The sequence below is a fragment of the Moschus berezovskii genome, chromosome 27, assembly GCF_049115385.1.
Source record: "Moschus berezovskii isolate FMDL1 chromosome 27, NW_MosBer_1.0, whole genome shotgun sequence".
In the NCBI taxonomy this organism is placed as follows: Eukaryota; Metazoa; Chordata; class Mammalia; order Artiodactyla; family Moschidae; genus Moschus; species Moschus berezovskii.
In genome coordinates this window covers 16,395,883-16,415,086 of record NC_142486.1, presented here as the reverse complement: position 1 = coordinate 16,415,086, position 19,204 = coordinate 16,395,883, and the positions used below count along the sequence as shown (strand labels likewise).

Genomic DNA, 19,204 nt, shown 5'->3' with positions numbered 1-19,204 from the left:
CCTGCTCCTGGACACACTGAGCTCCCTCTGAGAATCTCCTCAGACATCCTGGGATGCTGAGCAAATAGTGATTATGGCAGACAGAGAGGAGAACCTTTCACTTACACCTGCATCCTTCAACACTTTAGAAACCCCCATTTACACATAGTTTACACTTGAGGGTGTAAGTGACAGAGACCCAGTTCCAACTGACTTCAGCATGAAAGGGACTTTATCAGGTTACAAGACTGAAAAGTCCAGGGACTTCAGGCATGGCTGGATCCAGGGGCTCAAATGATGGCATGCAGCTTCTGACAGTCTCCCTCTCTTGACTGCTCTCTGCTATGTCGGCTTCTTCCTCTGGGAGGTTCTCCCTGGTGGAAGCAACTCCAGGCTGACACCTCACCCTCTTTCAGTGCAATAGTGAGTTCTGGCACATCAGCCTGGCGTGGGTCACAGACCCATCTCAGAAACAAGCACTATGGCCAGGGGGCTGGCATATGCTAATTGATGGGAGCTGGGGTCACAAGCCCAGCCCTAGAGCCGAAGAGGTAAGGCCCACCTTCAGAACCCATAGTGAGTAGGGAAAGGTATGTCAAGGAATGTGAGTCCCCAAAGGAAAATTGGGGTTCTGTTGCTGAAAATGAGGGACGGGTGATACTGGGTACCAGAATCCCACTGCAGCTGGAATAGGTGGGCATCAAGCCAGCCTCAGGGCCCTGTTCTAAGCGCTGGTTATTTGTGGCAGACAGTGTCCCTTCTTTGCCTGTGTCTCCTTGGAATGCGTGCCTGCTCATGCTTAGTCGTGTCTGACTCTTTGTGACCCCATGGAGTGTAGCCCGCCAGACTCCTCTGTCTATGGGATTCTCCAGACAAGAATACTGGAGTGGGTTGCCATTTCCTCCTCCAGGGGATCATCACAACCCAGGGATCGAACCCAGGTCTCCTGCTTGGCAGACAGATTCTTTACCACTGTGCCACCTGGGGAGCCCCAGATCTCTCTGGGCCCCTTCCCCACTTCTCTTCGCGCGCATCCTTGCCTCTCTTCCTGAGTAGCTTCTCTGTTCCAGTCTGCTCTGCCCACGTCCACAGCACAGTCTGCACCCCCCACCCAGCAGCTCTCACCGACGACTGACATGAGCTGGGCTGTCAGTGCATGTCCGTGCGTGTTCTACAGTCTCTGCGAGCTCTCCAGTGGGTTCACCTCTAGTTGCCCGCAGTGCAACTAGTGTCACTGCCTTCCTGACTCTTTTCTCTACCCCTCTACCTGGGATCACCTAACAACAACAACAAAAAACTTATCTCAAATTCCTGGCTCAGGATCTGTTTCTAGGAAACCCAAACTAGGACATCATCAGAGCCAGCCCCCCAGGGATGCGTACCAGACTGCACTGGCTTCCTTCAGAACGTCTACGTTCCTGAGGCAGGAGCAGAGATTGAATGGGCTCTGAGTAGCCTCTGCTCCGAGGATGCTCCCTGGTCCCCCTGCAGTAAGTGTGACAGGGGAGGGGCAAAGACCTATCAGATCCTCAGGTCACAACCTCCAGGGAAGCAGCCACATCTGGCCCTAAGGGGCCTGAGTGTCCTGATCTCCCATGAGCAGTAGGGACAGGTATCGGGGGCCCGGGAACCAAATGTATTAGGTTGCCCAAGATGTTCATTCGAGCTTTACTGTAACCCAAAGGAACTTCTTGGCCAACTCAATACTACCCATTTCCATGATCCTCAGAGATCGAGTTGTTGTTATTCAATTGCCAGGTTATTCCCGACTATTCACTACCCCCATGGACTGTAGTACACCAGGCTTCCCTGTCCCTCACCATCTCCCGGAGTTTGCCCTAGTTCATGTCTATTGAGTTGGTGATGCCATCCAACCATCTCATCCTCTGTCACTCTCTTCTGCCTTCAGAGAGCAAGAGATGAGATCATTTCAGATAGCTCTTAGATCTGGCTTTAGAAAACAGAATCCCCCAGTGAAAAAGTTCTTTTTTTCCTCTCTTTTTTCTCTCTCTTTTTTTTTTTTTTTAAAAAAAAAACACATTTATTTGGCTGCACCAGGTCTTAGCTGCAGAATGTGGGGTCTTTAGTTGCAGCATGGGGGATCTAGTTTCCTGACCAGGGATCAAACCCAGGCCCCCAGCATTGGGAGCTCGGAGTCCCAGCCACTGGAACCCCACGGAAGTCCCTTTCCTCTCTTTGTTCCAGATCCCATTTAAAAGCATTCCCAGTTAGTAATTTTTATTTTGAAAAAAAAAGAAAACAGAGAAAAGGGTAACCCTGTGCCTATCCATAACTAGAATCAATGGTAACATTTTACTGTATGTGTGTCAGATGATTCGAACAAAAAAAGACTAAAACATAACAGATAAAGGTGAATTCCCATGATCTGCCCCAGCCCCAGTCCCATTTCCTGGATTCAATCCCTAAGGGGCAACCACAGATGTCTTCTCAAATCAGCTGGCATGCTTTCAGCTGCAAGGGACAGAATTCCCTTCAAAGCAGCTCCAAGTACAACTCAGCAGCTCTGCGATGTCAGAAAAAGCGGGTTCTTTCCTCTCTGTCCTTCCCGTCATCCTTGGCCTCCTGCTGGCTGCCATCACAGAGTTGTATTTCCACCAGGGAGGTGTGGAGCCCATCAGGACTGTTGCTGAACACAATGTTTCTCACTTCAGAATATATTCTCCAAAAAGGTGATGAGAGATTCAAAGATCCATGGCCTCCAGCTGCCATACGTCCTGGACTGCCCCGCCGCCTTCTCTCTGATCCATCGTGGGTTCCGGTGGATTCATGGTTTTCCTTATCAGCTACAAATTGACTTGTGTCTCCCAGTGGCCCTGAGCCAGTGGGAACTCCTGGCTGTGAGCAGCTTCAGTGCACGCATGCTCAGTCGCTAAGTCGTGTCCGACTCTGTGAGACCCCATGGACTATAGCCTACCAGGCTCCTCTCTCCGTGGGACTTCCCAGGCAAGAATACTGGAACACTGGTTGCCATTTGCTTCTCCAGGGAATCTTCCCGACCCAGGGATTGAATCTGTGTCTCCTGCATTGGCAGCTGATGCTTTACCACTGAGTCACCAGGGAAGCCCCAGAAGCTTCTGGACCTTTGCCTAAAATGCTGTTGTCTTCAGCATCCTAAGCCTGATCAGCTCTGAGCTACTCAGCCACCAATGACACCAGGGTCCCTGATCATGCTGCATGAGCCAGTTGCCACCAGCAAGGTCCTGGACTTGATGGTGGCCATCCAGGAGAAGAGATTGTCTCTGCACAAGCCGATCATAATGCAGATCAACAAGCCAGGAATGTCCTCTCCCTATCATGACTGGGCCAGATGCGATAAGGAGCACCACAGAACATAGGCTACAAGGGCCATCATTGTTCCACTGATGGAGATGAGCGATATGGCCAAGACAGTGTCCCAACAGAGCCCTTTCAGTACGGCTGGTAGAGTTACCCAAACTCATACAGTTTGAAACACGATATCGTGTCCCACACTGCGGGCAGATTCTTTATGATCTGAGCCACAAAGACCCTCTTCCTTCCACAGGACAAGGATTATATTTCAATTTCTCTGCTTCCCGCAATGGTAACAGGAACTTCTGACACATCGATGAGTATAAAATGCAGCCAACTGGGAAAGTGCTTAAATAATCAGAAATCCTGAAGTTCCTGGTCTCACTTGCCTCCCTGCGAGGAGATCAGCGAGTGACCGCCTGGGAGAATGAGGACATGTCAGCACCGGAGAGGGATATGGGCAAGGAAATCTAAATGGAGACCTCTGTTTTCCAGTGTTTCTTCTGTGTCGCTATAGAGGTCACAGTCAAATCACCCCCATCAGACTTCCTGGTGGTCCAATGGTGAAGAATCCATCCTGCAATGCAGGGGACACCGGTTTGATCCCTGGTCCCTGAAGATCTCACATGCTGCAGAGCCACTAAACCTGCACGCCCTAGAGCCTGTGCTCCATAAGAGAAGCTACTGCGATGACACCCCCCCCAACACAGCAACGAAGAGTAGCCCCCACTCACCTCAACTACAGAAAGCCCGAATGCAACAACAGAGACCCAGTGCAGCCAACAATAAAATTAAATAAATAAATGAAAACCGTAGCCATCAAGACCCTCTCTTGCAAAGGCAGCATTTGCTGTGGATACAAAACTGTGAGCGGGCCAAGGTGGATTGTCTCTGAATGTCAAACCATGTTTGCAGCATTCAAACAGATGCTGTAGTTCTTCTCTTCAGATACACTGTATTGGTTCAGCCTTCCAAGAAGCGAGCCAAGATGGGGTCAGATGTGCAAGGAATTTATAGTACGGGGGCGGGTGGGGCAGAATGCTTAAGAAGGAACATACAGAAGGAGCCAGAGGAGGCTGGGAGAACCATCAGACTGCAAGACAGCTGATATTTGGCAAAGGGAAAGAAGGAAGGAATAGGGGATAGGAAGTCTTCAACTGCAGTGTGAGGTTAAGAAAGTTCCCACAAAGCCAATGGAGAGTCCTTGATCTCAAGTCGCCCATCAGAGAAGCCCTGTGTCTCTCAGGAACCAGATGTTTTAGAGTCCCCGCCGCACTCAGTCATTGGCTGGGATGGGCTGGAGGGGATCAAAGGCACCTCCTGTGTGAACTCTGCAGACTCCATGACTGCTGCCCCCAGAGTCAGCAGCCCTGCAGTCCGAGCTCCGGGCGGTGCATTTTCAGGACTGCCCCGTCTCGCCCCTTGAGCCACATGGCTCTTCTGTGGGTGCCGTGAGCCTCTCTTTCCAAGCAGAAACTTTCAAGAGGGAGAATGGTGGAACGAACTACAGCTCCCCTCCCTTCTGCTGCCTTGACCTGAGGACATACGTGGTACTCATCTCCCCTCCCCCCACCACCATCCATTCTCAATTATCCGAATGCTCAACTGTCACCTGGGAAGGTCTTGGTGGGCTACCTGGTGGTGTGACCTTTAGTCCGGAAGGGTCTCAACTCTGGGTTGCATGCAAAATCGCTTCAGTCATGCCCGACTCTATGGACCATCGCCCACCAGACTTCCTCAGTCCATGGGATTCTCCAGGCAAGAATGTTAGAGTGGGTTGCCATGCCCTCCTCTAGGGGATCTTCCCGACCTAGGGATCAAACATGGGCCTCTTACATCTCCTGTATTGGCAGGTAGGTTCTTTACCACCAGCGCCACCTGGAAAACCCAGGCAGGTTAGGGGTCCAGTGGTTAAGAATCCACACTGCAATGCAGCGGACACAGGTTTGATCCCTGGTCTGGGAAGATCCCACATGCCGCGGGGCAACTAAGCCCATGTGCCACAACTACTGAGCTCACGCTCTGGAGTCCACTAGCTGCATCTACTGAGCCTGTGTGCCCTAGAGCCCATGTTCAGCAACAAGAGAAGCCACTGCAATAAGAAGCCCATGCACCACAACTAGAGAAAGCCCACGTGTAGCAACCTAGCACAACCAGAAATAAAAATTACAAACAATTTTAAAAAGCCAAATTCTTGGTTATCATAACCAATAGATCACTCTGATGGCTCACTGGGTTCCATGTGTATATCTTCCTGCTCCCACTTTGTAAAAGCAGCCCTGCTTTTACCTAATTGGTACTAGAATCACCAATTTTAATAATTGACCAGGTACTTCTAGTAACTTCTAATAAACAATCAGGGTCAATGTCTACCACCAGAACAGTGACTTTTCTTCTTACCTGCTGGTCCCAGAACCAGTTTTCCAGAGTGTCCTAGCAGCAACCACAGCTGCTTAAATTTTAATGAGACACATGCTGTGTCCCCCGGTAAGAGTTTGCCCCCTTTGGGGACCAAGACTTCTGACCCTGCAGAGCTGGGGGGTGGGGAGGCTGATTACCCACAGTGAATTTTGGCAAACTTACTAATCACATGCACTCAGTCACATCCAATTCTTTGCAACCCCAAGGACTGTAGCCCACCAGGCTCATCTGCCCATAGAATTTTCCAGGCAAGAATACTGGAGCAGGTTGCCATTTCCTATTTCAGGGGATCTTCCTGACCCAGGGATCGAACCCATGTCTCTTATGTCTCCTGCATTGGCAGGTGGGTTCTTTACCACTAGCACCACCTGGAAAGCCCACTAATCACAGTGGTAGGAATCAAATCCCCAGTTGAAGGATCAGGGAAGGCTTCTGCTGAAAGTGGCCTTGAACAGCACTACTCTTGATAACCATGGCTGGGAACATTTCAACTTCACCTCTGCCCTTCTCGAGGCCTCAGTTTCCTCATCTGCAAAAAGAGGAAGTACTCTCTAAAAGCTAATGTTCTGGGACTCAGGTGTTAGACTCAGGAAGACATTCCCTTCCCCCTTCCTCCCTCTCTAGTCTCCCTCGACGAGCTGCCCAGTAACTCAAACCCCTCCATTCATTTGGGCAATAAAGCCTCAGGTGGAAAGGATTAGAACACAGGATGAAATCTGAAACACTGGCAGGACAGGGAGGAGAGAGGAAAGGCAGACAGACAGAGAGGAGGTATCTTCAGTCCCCACACCCCCAACCACACAACGTGTGGGATCATCTTAGTTCCCTGCCCGGGGATTGAATCAGTGCCCCTGCAGTGGGAGCATTAAGTCCTAACCACTGGACCACCAGGGAAGTCCCCACAGAGGAGGTAGCTTGGAGGAAAGCTGTTTGGAGTACAAGGAAGAGAAGACATTCTAGACAGAGGAGACAGAAAAAAAGAGAGGGGTTCTAGGACATTCTAGGAACACCAGCAGAGGTCAAGGCCGAATGGAGAAGAGGCAAAGTAGGAGACCCAAAAGGCTAAGGACTTTGAATGCCAGGATAAGGTTAGATTTTTCCAGAGGTGGTGGTTGTACAATTGCTAAGTCGTGTCTGACTCTTTGTAACCCCATGGACTGCAGCACACCAGGCTTCCCTGTCCTTCACTATCTCCCAGAGTTTGCTTAAACTCGTGTCCATTGAATCTGTGACTCTCTTTAATCATCTTGTCCTCTGCTGCCCCCTTCTCCTTTTGCCCTTAATCTTTCCCAGCATCAGGGTCTTTTCCAATGAATTGTCTCTTTGCCGAGGTATTGGAGCTTCAGCTTCAGCATCAGTTCTTCCAAAGATTATTCGAGGTTGATTTCCTTTAGGATTGACTGGTTTGACCTCTTCCAAGTCCAAGGGACTCTCAAGCGTCTTCTCCAGCATCACAATTCGAAAGTATTTTCAGAGGTAACAGGAAGTTACTGGCAATTTTATGTAGGGTACTAACCCAATCTACTTTGTACTTTACGGAGCTGATGGTCACATAGACTTGGATTCTTTTTTTAAAAGTTTCAATAGAGGCTGGAAAGAGACAAGATAGGAAGTAAGGCAATATTCTTCCCGGCAGAGGTTCGATGGCCCTGGGTCAGATTTGGTCCCAAAGAATGTTTGGTGGCTCAGTGGTAAAGAACCCACCTGCCAATGCAGGAGTCCAGAGTTCAATCCCTGGGTCGGGAAGATTCCTTGGAGATGGAAATGGCGATCCACTCCAGTATTCTTGCCTGGGAAATCCCATGGACAGAGTAGCCCTGTGGGCTACAGTCCACGAGGTTGCAAAGAGTCAGACATGACTTAGCGACTAAAACACCAATGTTTCATTTGGCCCATTCAGTATTTCTGAATTTGGGGAAATCGTTTCAAACATTTAAAAGTTGGACAATTGGGGAATTCCCTGGCGGTCTAGTGGTTAGGACTCCATACTCCCACAGCTGAGGGCCTGGGTTCAATCCCTGGGTGGGAAATTAAAATCCCACAAGTTGCATGGTGTGGCCAAAATTGTATTTTAGAACATGGATTCCCTGCTTGAAAAATCATCTGTCCACACAGAGCCCATGATACTTCAGTTTGCTCCATCTCCACCATTCCTTATGTTGTTATACTGGACCCTAGTCGGTTTGCAATCAATGGCTCTCAAACTTCTAGAAATGGGGAATTCCCAGGCAGACTAGTGATTAGGAGGGTTCAATCCCTGGTCAGGGAACTAAGATCCCACAAGCTATGTGGCACAGCCAGAAACAAACAAGCTAACTCAAGCTTCTAGAAGAGCGGAGAGGTACGGTTGGAAAGAGCGTGCTGGGTGAACAAATAGGAAAGGTGCAGGGGGTGTTAGGGGTTTTCTCCTTAGGGAAACAGTGTGGGTGAGGCTGCATGGATGAGGCTGAGAAAGAGGAAAATAGAGCCTGGGAGGGTGAGCTGTTCCATCTCATCTCCATCCTCATCCACCCCACTTCCTTCCAGGTCATCAATTTCCAGTTACCAAACAGACAGTGGTCCTTCATACCTGGGTAGTGCCTTAGCACATGCTTCTGCCTGGACTCCCCTTCCCTCCCTTCTATCTGGTGAACTCTGTGAATCCCAGCTGCATCTCATGACTGGCTACTGCCTGTTTACAATAGGGGTCGAAAATGCAACCTGGGCTGACTTGACCCTGAAAGCCCCAGTTTCCTAAGTAGGCTTTCCTGAGTTAGTTCTCTAAGGTCCTGCTCGGATGGATGGATGGATGGATGGATGGACGGATTGATGAATTTATATCGGCTTGCAGAGCTTAGATGTTTCCCTCCTTGAAAAAGACACAGGCTCCGCCCCACAAGAGCAGACTGGGACAGTCTGAGACAGTCTGGTCCCGCAGGGGCCTGGAGGCTGGACCAGGTGACCCTCTCAGACTCCCCCGAGTCCTCTCTAACCTCATTCTCGCCCCCTTGTGGGCTCTGACCTAGAAAAGACGGGGATGGGAGGGGAGAGAAGCAGCCCATGGGCGCTAGGACCCAGCGCGGCCGGAAGGCGGGGTGGGGGCGCCGCGCGCCACTCCCTCCGCGCGGGGAAAATCTGCGCCCCGCGGCGCGCGGCAGGAGGGCGCGGCGGGAGGGCGAGCGCGCGCCGGGGTTAGTGCGCGTGCGCGAGGGCGCGCGCCAAGCGGGGCGGACAAAGGGGCGGGCGGTGGCGCGCGAGCCGGAGGGCGGAGCCGCGGGCTAGGCGGGCAGGTGCGCGCAGGCCGGAGGGCGGAGCCGCGATGCCGCGATGGAGCGCTGCCCGGGCGGGCGCCGGGGCCGGGGCCCGAGCACCAGGCGGAGCGCGAGCCGGAGCCGCAGCCGGAGCCCGGACCAGGCCGGGGTCCGGGACCGCAGGGCCGGGCTGCTCGTAGCGGCGGCGACGGAGCCCCCCAGCGGCTGAGGGGCTTCCTCCCAGCTCCTGCCGGTAGCCGGGACTCAGCAAGCCCCCGCAGCCGGGGAGCGCGGGGATCCTCCCCCACCACATCCAGGACCCAGAGACCTTTAGGAAAGCGAGTGACCCCCCAGATCCAACAGAGATCGACTCCCCACCCGGGGAAAGCGGAGACTACGTCCGTATTCAGAAGACAGCGACCTCCCTGCGGTTCCGCGGACTCCCCTCTTCAGTCTGGGCCCCCACAAGACCTAGAACGCAGTGACCCACTGTCCGGGATTGTGGGGACCCCTTCTCAAGATCCTGGCCATTACAACTCCACACCTCAAGACACGAAGATCCAGCTCAGAACGCCCCTAGATCAGGGGTCTTAGATCCCCCGATTCCGGCGCACAGAAACCCCAAATCTAGGGACAGCAAGAGCTATCCCTCACCAGCAAGAGGCTTCGGGGACCCCCTCTGAAAGCTCCAGGACCAGGGCGACTGAGCCCCTCGCGGCCCCCTTCTCATCCCGGCCCATGATCGTGGCGCCCTGAGCCCCCCGGGCCAGGCTGACGACGGAAACCGAGACGGCTCCCAGGCCCCCTGCCGCGGCGTCCCCGCGGCCCCAGCTCAGGTAAGCCGGGACCAGGTGAGGGGCAGCAGGTGAGTGGCCGCCGAGGTCCCTACCCCTGCAGGTGGGGAAGGAAGTGTGGGGTGCGCACGGCCCCCTCCCCAGCGTCGCCATGGAGCCGAGGCTGAAGGACGTCTCTTTGTGTCTCGCTTGGAGGAGCCGCCCCCTCCTCCTCTCCCTTCCCCCACCCCCCACCCTAGCCCTGGGGTTCGGGCACAGCTCCCCAGACCGCGGGGGAGTGGTGGCAGAGACCCTTCCGCCGCGAAGAAGGGAGAAGAGAGGGGGGAGTCCACCCCCAAAATCGCGAGCCTGGAGCTGTTGGGACCCTTGGTCCTTGGAGGATATACACCCCTCCCCTCAAGGCCAGGCTGAGTTCTCAAGTGAAGTCCTCTCCTGGGAAGAGAAGATTTGGGGTGTCCACAGGTGAGGGGGCCTGCAGTGGGTGGCCCTAGGGTGATGGCTGGGGCTTTGGGTGTGTGTCTTTGTCTGTGAAAGTCAAGGAAGGGGTGTGTTTGAGAGAATGAGTGGGATCCCCTTCTTTTCTCTATGATCCCATTGCACACCCCCCACCCAAACTACAGGGGGCGTGGGGGGGGATCTTCACCCAGGCCATACTTTGTGCTCCCTGCAGGACAAGGCTGGGGGGACAAGCCCTTTCTAAAGTGAGGCTCTGGTTTCTGGTGAGGGGAGGAAGGTTGGATCAAGGAGCCATTTCAGGTCAGGGCACCTTTCTGTCCCCATTTGCCCCAGGGGCAGCAAAGCCAAGGCTCTCCCTTGTCCTCCTGACCTCCGGGACACCCAGGGCCAAACCTCAGGTGGGGTCAGTGTGTCCTGGACAACCAAGGAACCATTCTAGGTTCCGGCCTCAGCTTTACAAGTGGTGTACAAAGCAGTATCCCCACCCGGCCATCAGTGAGGTCCTGAACCCCAGCCCCTGCAGCTCATGGGGATGTTTTATTCTGGATCAGAGGTCCCGAGAAGGGATGGGACCGTTCGAGGGAACACACAGAGCCACTGGGGTTTCCGCCAGCCTTCTCTCTCAGCCCTCTGCAAGCGAGCAGTAATGCTGAAGATGTATGACTCTGGGTACAGGTAGCCCCACCAGGAGTTCCTTTGTTCACTGGTTCATTCAACAAACCTTTTAGCGAGGGTCTGTGAGGTACCAGGTACTGGAGTCAAGGTCCTTTTTCCCACTTCATCCCCTTTCCTGATCTTGCCCGTTCATCACATCTCTGGGCTGTTCTCAATTTGCCCGTGCGTGGTTGGACCAGTTGAGGTGGGTCTGGTCAGTTCTGATCCCACACCTGAAGCATCTGAGCTTGGGTAGCAGATTCCTCTTCTCCCCGCTTCCCGGTACCAAGTGCCCCCACCCCTGCGTGCTACTGGTGTTGACTTAAGGGGTGGGATGTGGCCAGCCGGAGAAGAGGCTTGGGGGCTCCAGGTCAGACCCCTGGCGGCTCCGCCTTCAAATTCAAGGACAACTGAGACAGCCCCCCGCCTCAGCTCAGGCTGTGGGGGAGCCAATTGCCCTGAAGACTGGGTGACCTTGGGCAAGCATGTGGCATCTCCCAGAGAGAACGACAGCAAGCCACTCACTCTGCAGCCGGTGGGGTGGATGTGGATCGTACCTGGGCCCGCAGAAGTATCCAGGTGTGCCCTCTCTATCTCTGAAGGAGCTCCTCTTCCCCTACTGGGTTCCCAAGAGCCCAGGGCCTTGTCAGACAACCCACCTGCAAAGGAGTGGAGTCGGCAGCTAAAAGAGTTGAGATTTGAGTCACTGTGACTAGGGAAAATCACCAAGAGGCCAGAGGGAGACAGAGAGTAAGCTCTCCCCTCCAGGCTCACCTGCGATGGCTCCCCATTGAGTCTGGAATGAGCGCCATCAGAGCTGGTTGCAGTGTGACCTGAAACCACCCCAAGCATCACCTCGCGTTCCTCACTCTCCATCCTCTACTTCTGGCTCACCTCTGTGTCCCCCAGCTCCTTCCTTCCACCATGTGCTGTTCCCCCGACCTGAAAAGCCCCACTGCAGGATGGCTCACGGACAGTTCTCTGTCTCCACCCTCCCCTTTTGCTCTGACCTGGGCTGGCACAGAACGGAGAGCTGGGCTGGGTGATGGTTGGTGGCTGTGAGAGTGTATCTCCACCTCGAGACTCCGAGCTCCAGGAGACGGGACCAGGTCTGTCCCCCACTCCCCGCAGCATCGGCTTTGCCTAACCCAGAGCCCAGCATATTGTACAGCACATGTTGTCAGACACAACTTCTCAACACATTTTGTTCCAAACAGTGTTTTTCTCCTGTTTGTTGCCAATGCTAAACAAACATGCAGTGTCACATACAAATATTGATTTGGGGGTCCTCTTGAAAAATCAAATGCTGTGACAAGCCCAGACCAGAGCTGAAGAATGATGACCCCCTTTAGATCAGCTGTCATCATCTAGCTGGCCCCAGGCCCCACCTGGCCTCCTCACTCATTTACATGACCTGCTGGTCCCTCTTGTAGCATCTAGCTTTGCAGGCCTAAGGTAGAGGCCAGAAAATGTTTGCTCAGCAGGTGACCTTTGTCTCTGTATATCTGTGCGCTCAGGTCTTCCCTGCCTCCCCGTGGCCAGGTTAGAACAACCACAGAGCAGCAGCTCTCCAAGGTCTTTTAGGCCAAGAGATGAAGTGAGCCTGAATTCCTCTATTAGTCAGAAGCATCTCCACTCTGGTCTCACACTCTGGGCCCCATCTTGTGCCCCTTCCTCTCTTCTAGAAGGATTCAGCCAGCAAAATCCTGTTTTAACTGTCCCACATGTCCCTAGGAGCAAAAGTCCCAGGTTCTAGGCCAAGGTCTTACTGAGGCCTCGTGGAGGAGGACTGCCCTCCAGGCCTCAGTTTCCCCATGTGTCAGGGAGGAATTGGACTAGAGGTTCTGTCAGCTGTAATCTTCCTCCTTGTTCTAACACTCTAGGACTGAATCCAAAATGCTCTAAGTTTTGGTCAGGCAGGAGAGGTGGGGGGGTCTCGAAGTCATGCCAAAGTCATGCAAAAATTTTAACCTACCCTAAACATTGAGGAAACCAAGGGGTGATACTAAGTAGCTGCACAGGGGTCAGGAGTCAGCAATGGGCCCCAGGCACAGGGCATGTCCCTAGAAGGGGGTGTGCCGTCTTCCTGGATGAAGGTCAACAGCATCCTGAGGCCAAAGGAATCAGCGGAGCTCTATAGTTGAGCTCTGGACTTCTGGAGTTTGAATTGCCGCTGTGTGACCTCAGGCAAGTCACTTAACCTCTCTGAGCTTCATTTTACACATGTGGAAAACAAGGATAATACCTACCTCAGGGTCAGCAGGGGGATTAAGTGAGCTAAAGCATGAAAAGGGCCCTGGACAGGATCTGCCCGGCGGCATTACCGCCAAGGGTTACTCATCCACTTGCGAATCCCCTTTCCAATCGGAGCCAATCGTACTCAGAAACTATTCTTGATTTTCCTACTGGGGAAGCCAGAGGGCTTTTGGTACTCTCCTCAGGAAATGGGGGGTGGGTGTTTGAGCAGTTCTGTGTGGTGCTTAACAACGCGCCCCTGCTATGGGTGGGGGCAGGGTGAGAGTCAGGCCTGAGGGGTGGGATCTATATTAGCTGTAGCAGAGGTCCTCTTCCTGACCAGAGCTGCTTTCCAGGTGAGATACCTGCCAGGCTTGTGTCCCCAGACTTCCTGTCCAGGCAGATGGGCCTCTGGCCAGAGCCAGACCAGCATCTCCAACAGATGTGTTCTGCTCCAGGCTTCCCCCTCCCTCCCTGACTTCCTTAGTCCCCCTTCTGGTCTCGGAAAGCTGTGGCATAAAGCCTGGTGGGGCCCTAAGAGCACCTCTCCTCTCCCGTCCTCCTCCCCATCCTCCCTTCCCCCTACCATAGAGCTTGGCCACAGCCTAGAGGGGACAGGTCTAGACTCCAAGCTCGGCCCCCATTCGGGGAGCCATGTAACATCAGGGTTCAGGGAAGTGTTTTGTAGTGTCAAGTGTCCCACACCAGTCTCTGGACATCCCCTCTCCCATAGCATAGAGAACAGCACCTCATTATTGAGGATTTGAGCCCAGTCCTGTGAACTCCCAAAGGTTCATGTGAAACTAACATCAGACGTGCCTCTACCCCTCTCCAGCTGTGTGACCTTGGATGAGGCAGTTTCTTCCATCCTCAGTTTCTTCTGATGAAGAATGGGAATAGTACTAGCTCCTTCCTAGTGTGGGGAGGTTTACATGATCAACCACTTTTAGTGGCTTCTGCTACTTAAGTATTTGCTTATGATTTCTGCCACCGGCTGCAGGGTCCGCGATAAGTGGGTCCAGCCACTGTGACTCCCTTTCTTGTGGCCTTAGCCAGTCCTGGGAGAGGCAGAGAATGTTCCAGCTGCCTCTGCATGTTGGGATGACCCTGCGGGGCAGGGATGGGGACTGGATAGTGGACAGGATAGAGCCTCCTCCTGGTCAGGCCATGTAGAGGCTGTACCAATCCCCACCCCAGGAGAGCTCCTCATCTGATGGGCCCCACAATATAGCAAGGAGGCGTCTTGCTCTCTCGAATTGGGGGGCCCACAGTCCTAAGGCAGATCGGATCATCCCACTCTGAGAGCTCAGGTACCTGCCAGCCCTGATGCTACATGTGTCCAGGAAGTGCAGTGGTACCCGCAGTTAACAGGGGTTAGTGGCCAAAAGCACAACTTCTCGACCCGCTGTGTGACCTTGGGCAAGGTGCTTAGCCTCTCTGTGCCTCAGATCCCTCAGCTACAAAAAAAGGGGATGAGACTAGTCCCTGACTTGTAGTGTCATAGTGAAGATTCAGCGATGAAAGTGTGTAAAGTGCTGTGAATGGCACCAAGTACCCTCTATGCTCTGCTGTTAATATCAGCCCCCTGAAGCCCTGAGCAGAAAGGGAACGTTAGCCCTGTTTACAGGTGGAAAAAAAAAAAGAGGATTGGGGTGAAGGTCTTTACTCAAGTGTTCATATCTAGGATTCAGAGAGGGTTCTATCCATCCTTCCATCATTCACACAGCACACAGGGCATGGCCAGACAGAAGGAACCGGCAGAAACTAACTTGGGCTCTGGCCGTGTTCCTGGACACACTGCCCTCACACCTCACCTGGGGCCACAGCAGCTGAGAGCTGCAGCACCGAGGAATCTTCGAAGGAAGCCTGAAAGGCTCCCCTCTCCTTCCTCTCTCGGCCCCTCCAAGGACAGTGGTGGGATGCTGCTGGCCTGGAGGGGTCTCTGAGTGCAGCAGGGTCAGGTGCCTGCTGTCTCTTGGCCTCTTGGGGCCTGGCACATGGGCTGGCTTCAGGAAAGTTTTGCTTAGGTCCAGAGACTGGCGTGCATCTTACTCGGAGTGAAAGGCAGGTCCTCACTGCAGCCTCCGAGGCCCTGTCCACTGCCCTCCACCCCTTACCTCTACCCTCCCCTCTGGTCCTTGTCCCTTAGCCCCTACTTCAGGGGGAGCCTGGAGGCCAGATTCGGTATCCACTGGCCATGCCAGGCCTCCTCACGGTTCCCTGAGCACACCAAGCACAGCACATGCCTCTGTCAGGAGGACTCTTCCCTTACAAGATCCACAGTCTCCAAAGGACTTGCCTGGGTGTCCAGTGGCTAAGATTCCAAGTTTCCAGTGCAGGGGGCCTGGGTTCGATCCCTGGTCAGGGAACTAGATCCCACAAGCTGCAACTAAAGACCCAGTGCAGCCAAATAAATAAACACTAAAAAGAAAAAAGATTCGCAGGCCCACAGTTCTCCACGTGCTTACAACCTTCTCAGTAGGGCCTTTCCTGACCCCCTCGTCCCCTGTCCTTCTACAGTTCCATTCCCACCCCCCAGCATTTCCCTGCCTCTCCCTGCTTTGTTTTTTCGTGTAGACATCCCACTATCTGACTTCCGTCTCTTACCTTTATCATTGTCTCCAAATGAGAATATAAGGTCCTTGAGGACAGGGCTGTTCGTCTGGTTGATGAATGTATTCCAGCTCCAAGCACATAGTAGGTGCTCAGCAAACATCTACGGAATGTTCTGGAGCCAGGCAGAGCCCTGTAAGCTGTGCCCTAACTGCGTGCCACTGGACACGTCACTTAGTCGCCCCTTCTCTGAGTCTCAAGTCTCCTGCGCAGAGAGGGATATAATGGGAACAGCAGGAGCAGCTTCTCCTAAAATGGTTGTGAAGTAGAATGAGTCAATATGTCTAAAGTACTTTAGGTAGTTCATAAATGTCAGCTGTGATTAATAACGCTTTAACCCAGACCACTATTAACCCTATTTCCTGACAAGGAAATGGAGGCACAGAGAAAGCAAGTGACTTACCCAAGTGTCTTCATGGCAGGATGTGGTGGTGACCTGGTTTCACCCAGTGGATACCGAATCTGGGCTCCAGGCTCCCAAGCTAGGCTGCATTTCCCCTTCCATCCCTCACTAGGGGTCAGGGCAGGGGGATGCAGAGAGGACTGGGGAAGGGCTCAGCTCTTCAGGGAGCCTCTTGCTCACCCACCCAGTGACCACCCCCTTCCACTGGTGGCCGATCAGCCAAGGACCCTGAGGGCCAAGCTGCCCGCATCACCCAGCAACAAGGCTCATGCCGCCTCCCGCACCCATAGGGGCTGCCACAGGTAGGTTGGGAACAAGGAGGCCCAGGGCTCCCACCTCCCCTCAGGGCCTGGCTAGACCGCCTATCCCAGCTCTGGGCACCAGCTGCAGGCAGGCGTAGCACAGACTATTAATAACCACCAAGGCTGTGCCCTGGGGAAGGGGCAGACCGCGCCAGCTGGGCAGGAGGCTGAGGCAGAGGCTGGAGCCAGAAGCAGAACCTGGCAGCACAGGGAACCCCAGGCTGCCCCTGGTGGGGAGGGCAGCGGGAAGCAGGCTGTCTAGCTTCTGCTGCTTGATCTCGGGTCAGCCTCAGCTCTCCCTCTCAGTCTCCTTACCTGGGAAATGTGGGGGTGCGCTACATGATCTCCAAGGTCCCTCCTGGCTCAGGCAGGTCCGGGGTGTGAGATTTATTAGAGCCAGTATGGCCTGCATGTCCAGCCTAGAAAACCAAGACACTCAAGACGGTACAGCATCTTCAGGGTCCAGAATGGAACCAAAGTCTCAGTCCCCTCTGCAGCAAATTCTTACCAAGCATCTGCTCTGTAGGAAGTGCCCCTTTAATTCTCACAGAAGCCCATCATGTTAAATGGGCATTCTCATCCCATTTTACTCATGGACAAACTGAGGCTTAGTCAGGCTTAGGCGGGGATAGAGCCAGAATACGCACCACAAGGCGAAGATGAAAAGATCTGAGAATATTCTCCTCTTCCTTTTGAGCCAGAACAGAATGTTTGGTGGAGTCTGTATTTGTGTCAAAGGACCAAGGAGAGGGAGAAGACTTACCTGGCCTCTCTTATGGGCTCCTCGGGGCCCTGACGTTGTATGCAGAAGTGTGTAGGTGGTGGCTGGGGACATTTTTCAGGGTAAAGAGAACTGAGACTTTGGTGACCCATGAAGGGACATGAAATAGCTCATTTCATAGATTGGAAACTTGTGCAGAGAAGGGTTTGGCGGCAGGGCTGCACAAGGTTCCCTGGGCATGAGCAGCAAAGGCCAGAGCTTTCCCAGGCAATTCACACTTCTCTTTTTGGGGTGAGAGGACCCAGCTCTGGACGCCCCCCGCCACTTGCTTGCAGTGGATGGGCGAGCCCACGTGTGAACTGATTTCTGCCCTGGGGTAAAAACCAGGAGGGTCAGGGACACCCTTCTGAGAAGGTGTTAAGTGGCAGAGAACCAGTCGGGGGCACTGGCTGTGGGGGGGGGGAGGGCTCCCCTCAGGGGTGAGTGTCAGGGGGGTTACCAGCTCCCCTCCCTTCCTGAGCCTGGGCCAGCTCCATGTGGTGATTCGGGGCAACCAAGCTGGGCCACTCCTTCCCCCCAGGCCCCTCTCTGGGGCCATCCACCCCAGGGTGCTGAGCCTGGCTAAGTGGGCACAATCTCCTCTCACACTCTCCCTTGGGATTGTCTGGCCCCCTAACCATACCTGGTTCCTTATAACCTCCCAGATCCAACAGGACTGTTGCCAGTGAAAATTTAATTCTCACCCTGCCCCTGGTCATTGAGTTCCCACTTCTTTCCCCAGACGTTCATTCATTCATTCACCAATATTTATTTATTAAGTTTTCTACTCTGTGCCAAGCACTGTGCTAGCTGGGGATGCAGCAGTGAACAAGATCAGCCTGACAGAGTCCCTGCCCTGCTGATACTTACATTCTCATGGGGAAGAGAGACATCCACAATAGACGTTATGTTAGACAGGGCTACGCTCTGCTGGGGGAAGAGTAAAACAGGAAAAGGGGAGTGTGGTAGGATAGCGCTAGTTGAGAAGGTGCTGTTGGAATAGAACTTAGAGGAAATGAGCCATGTGGATGTCTGGGGGCAGAGGGAACAGCTCCCGGGTGGGGAGCTGGCGTGTTCAGGGAACAGCAGGGAGACCAGTGTGTCTGGAGCAGCAGGAGGGACGAGACAGGTCAGAGGGGTAAATCAAGGGCTGTTATAAGGACTTGGACTGAGATGGGAGCCCCTGGAGGGTGATGAGCTGGGGAGTAATGTGGTCTGATTGGGGTTTGATTGGCTCCCTGACTGCTGTGTCAAGGAGAGGTTGAGGCGGGTAGGGAGCAGTAGCTGAGCCCTGATGATGGCTCAGAACAGTGGTAGTGAGTGCTGAGGATGGTCAAGCACCTTCATTAGTGTCTGGTTGCATCCAGAGTTACTTTATACAAATGCAAGCAAATAAGAAACTTATTCCTGTTTCCCCCCTCACTTCAACATAACGTACTAAACAAAGTGATATGGAGGCCCAGAGAGAGCCAGGAAGCTGGTGGCAGCTGCTGTGTCCCACAGCCCTCTCCTGATGACTGGGGTGGGCCAGTGGCACAGCCCCCTGGGGGACATCAAGCTCTGTATAGAAATCCCAGGTGCACTCACCCTTTAACCTGGCAACCCACTTCTAGACTCGATCCTACAGACACACTTCACACTGCCACAGGACTTATGTACAAGGCTGCTCATTGTTCGTGGCAGCAAAAGGTTGAATGTACACAGTCAACATCTCTCAGTTGGTTAAATAAATGACAGTGTCTATATCCATGGGCTTCCCAGGTGAATCAAAGGTAAAGAATCCACCTGCAATGCAGGAAATTTGGGTTTGATCCCTGGGTCAGGGAGATCCCCTGGAGAAGGAAATGGCTACCCACTCCAATATTCTTGCCTGGGAAATCTCGTGGACAGAGGAGCCTGGTGGGCTACAGTCAATGGGGTCGCATTAGAGTTGGACATGACTTAGCAACTAAACAACAACAACAACCTATATCCAGACATACCTTTCCATGCCCTGGGGGCCTTGGTTGGTCTGTCAGCAGTTCCTCTGTCCTACTGCCCAGCCTCCTCGGACCTCCCCAGCCTTG

General features: G+C 53.5%; 1 protein-coding gene across 2 annotated transcripts in view; it reads left to right on the top strand.

Moving 5' to 3' along the window:
* Positions 1 to 19,204, top strand: part of SBK1 (SH3 domain binding kinase 1) — a 51,226-nt gene that overhangs the window by 17,502 nt on the left and 14,520 nt on the right. The window contains exon 1 of one of the 2 annotated variants that reach the window (XM_055409743.2): positions 8,936 to 9,757. The exons of the other annotated variant lie outside the window; for it this stretch is intronic. The gene's annotated coding sequence lies outside the window, so the exon portion shown is untranslated. Of the gene's footprint in view, positions 1 to 8,935; positions 9,758 to 19,204 lie in introns of those variants that run through there. 2 annotated transcript variants of the gene reach the window in all.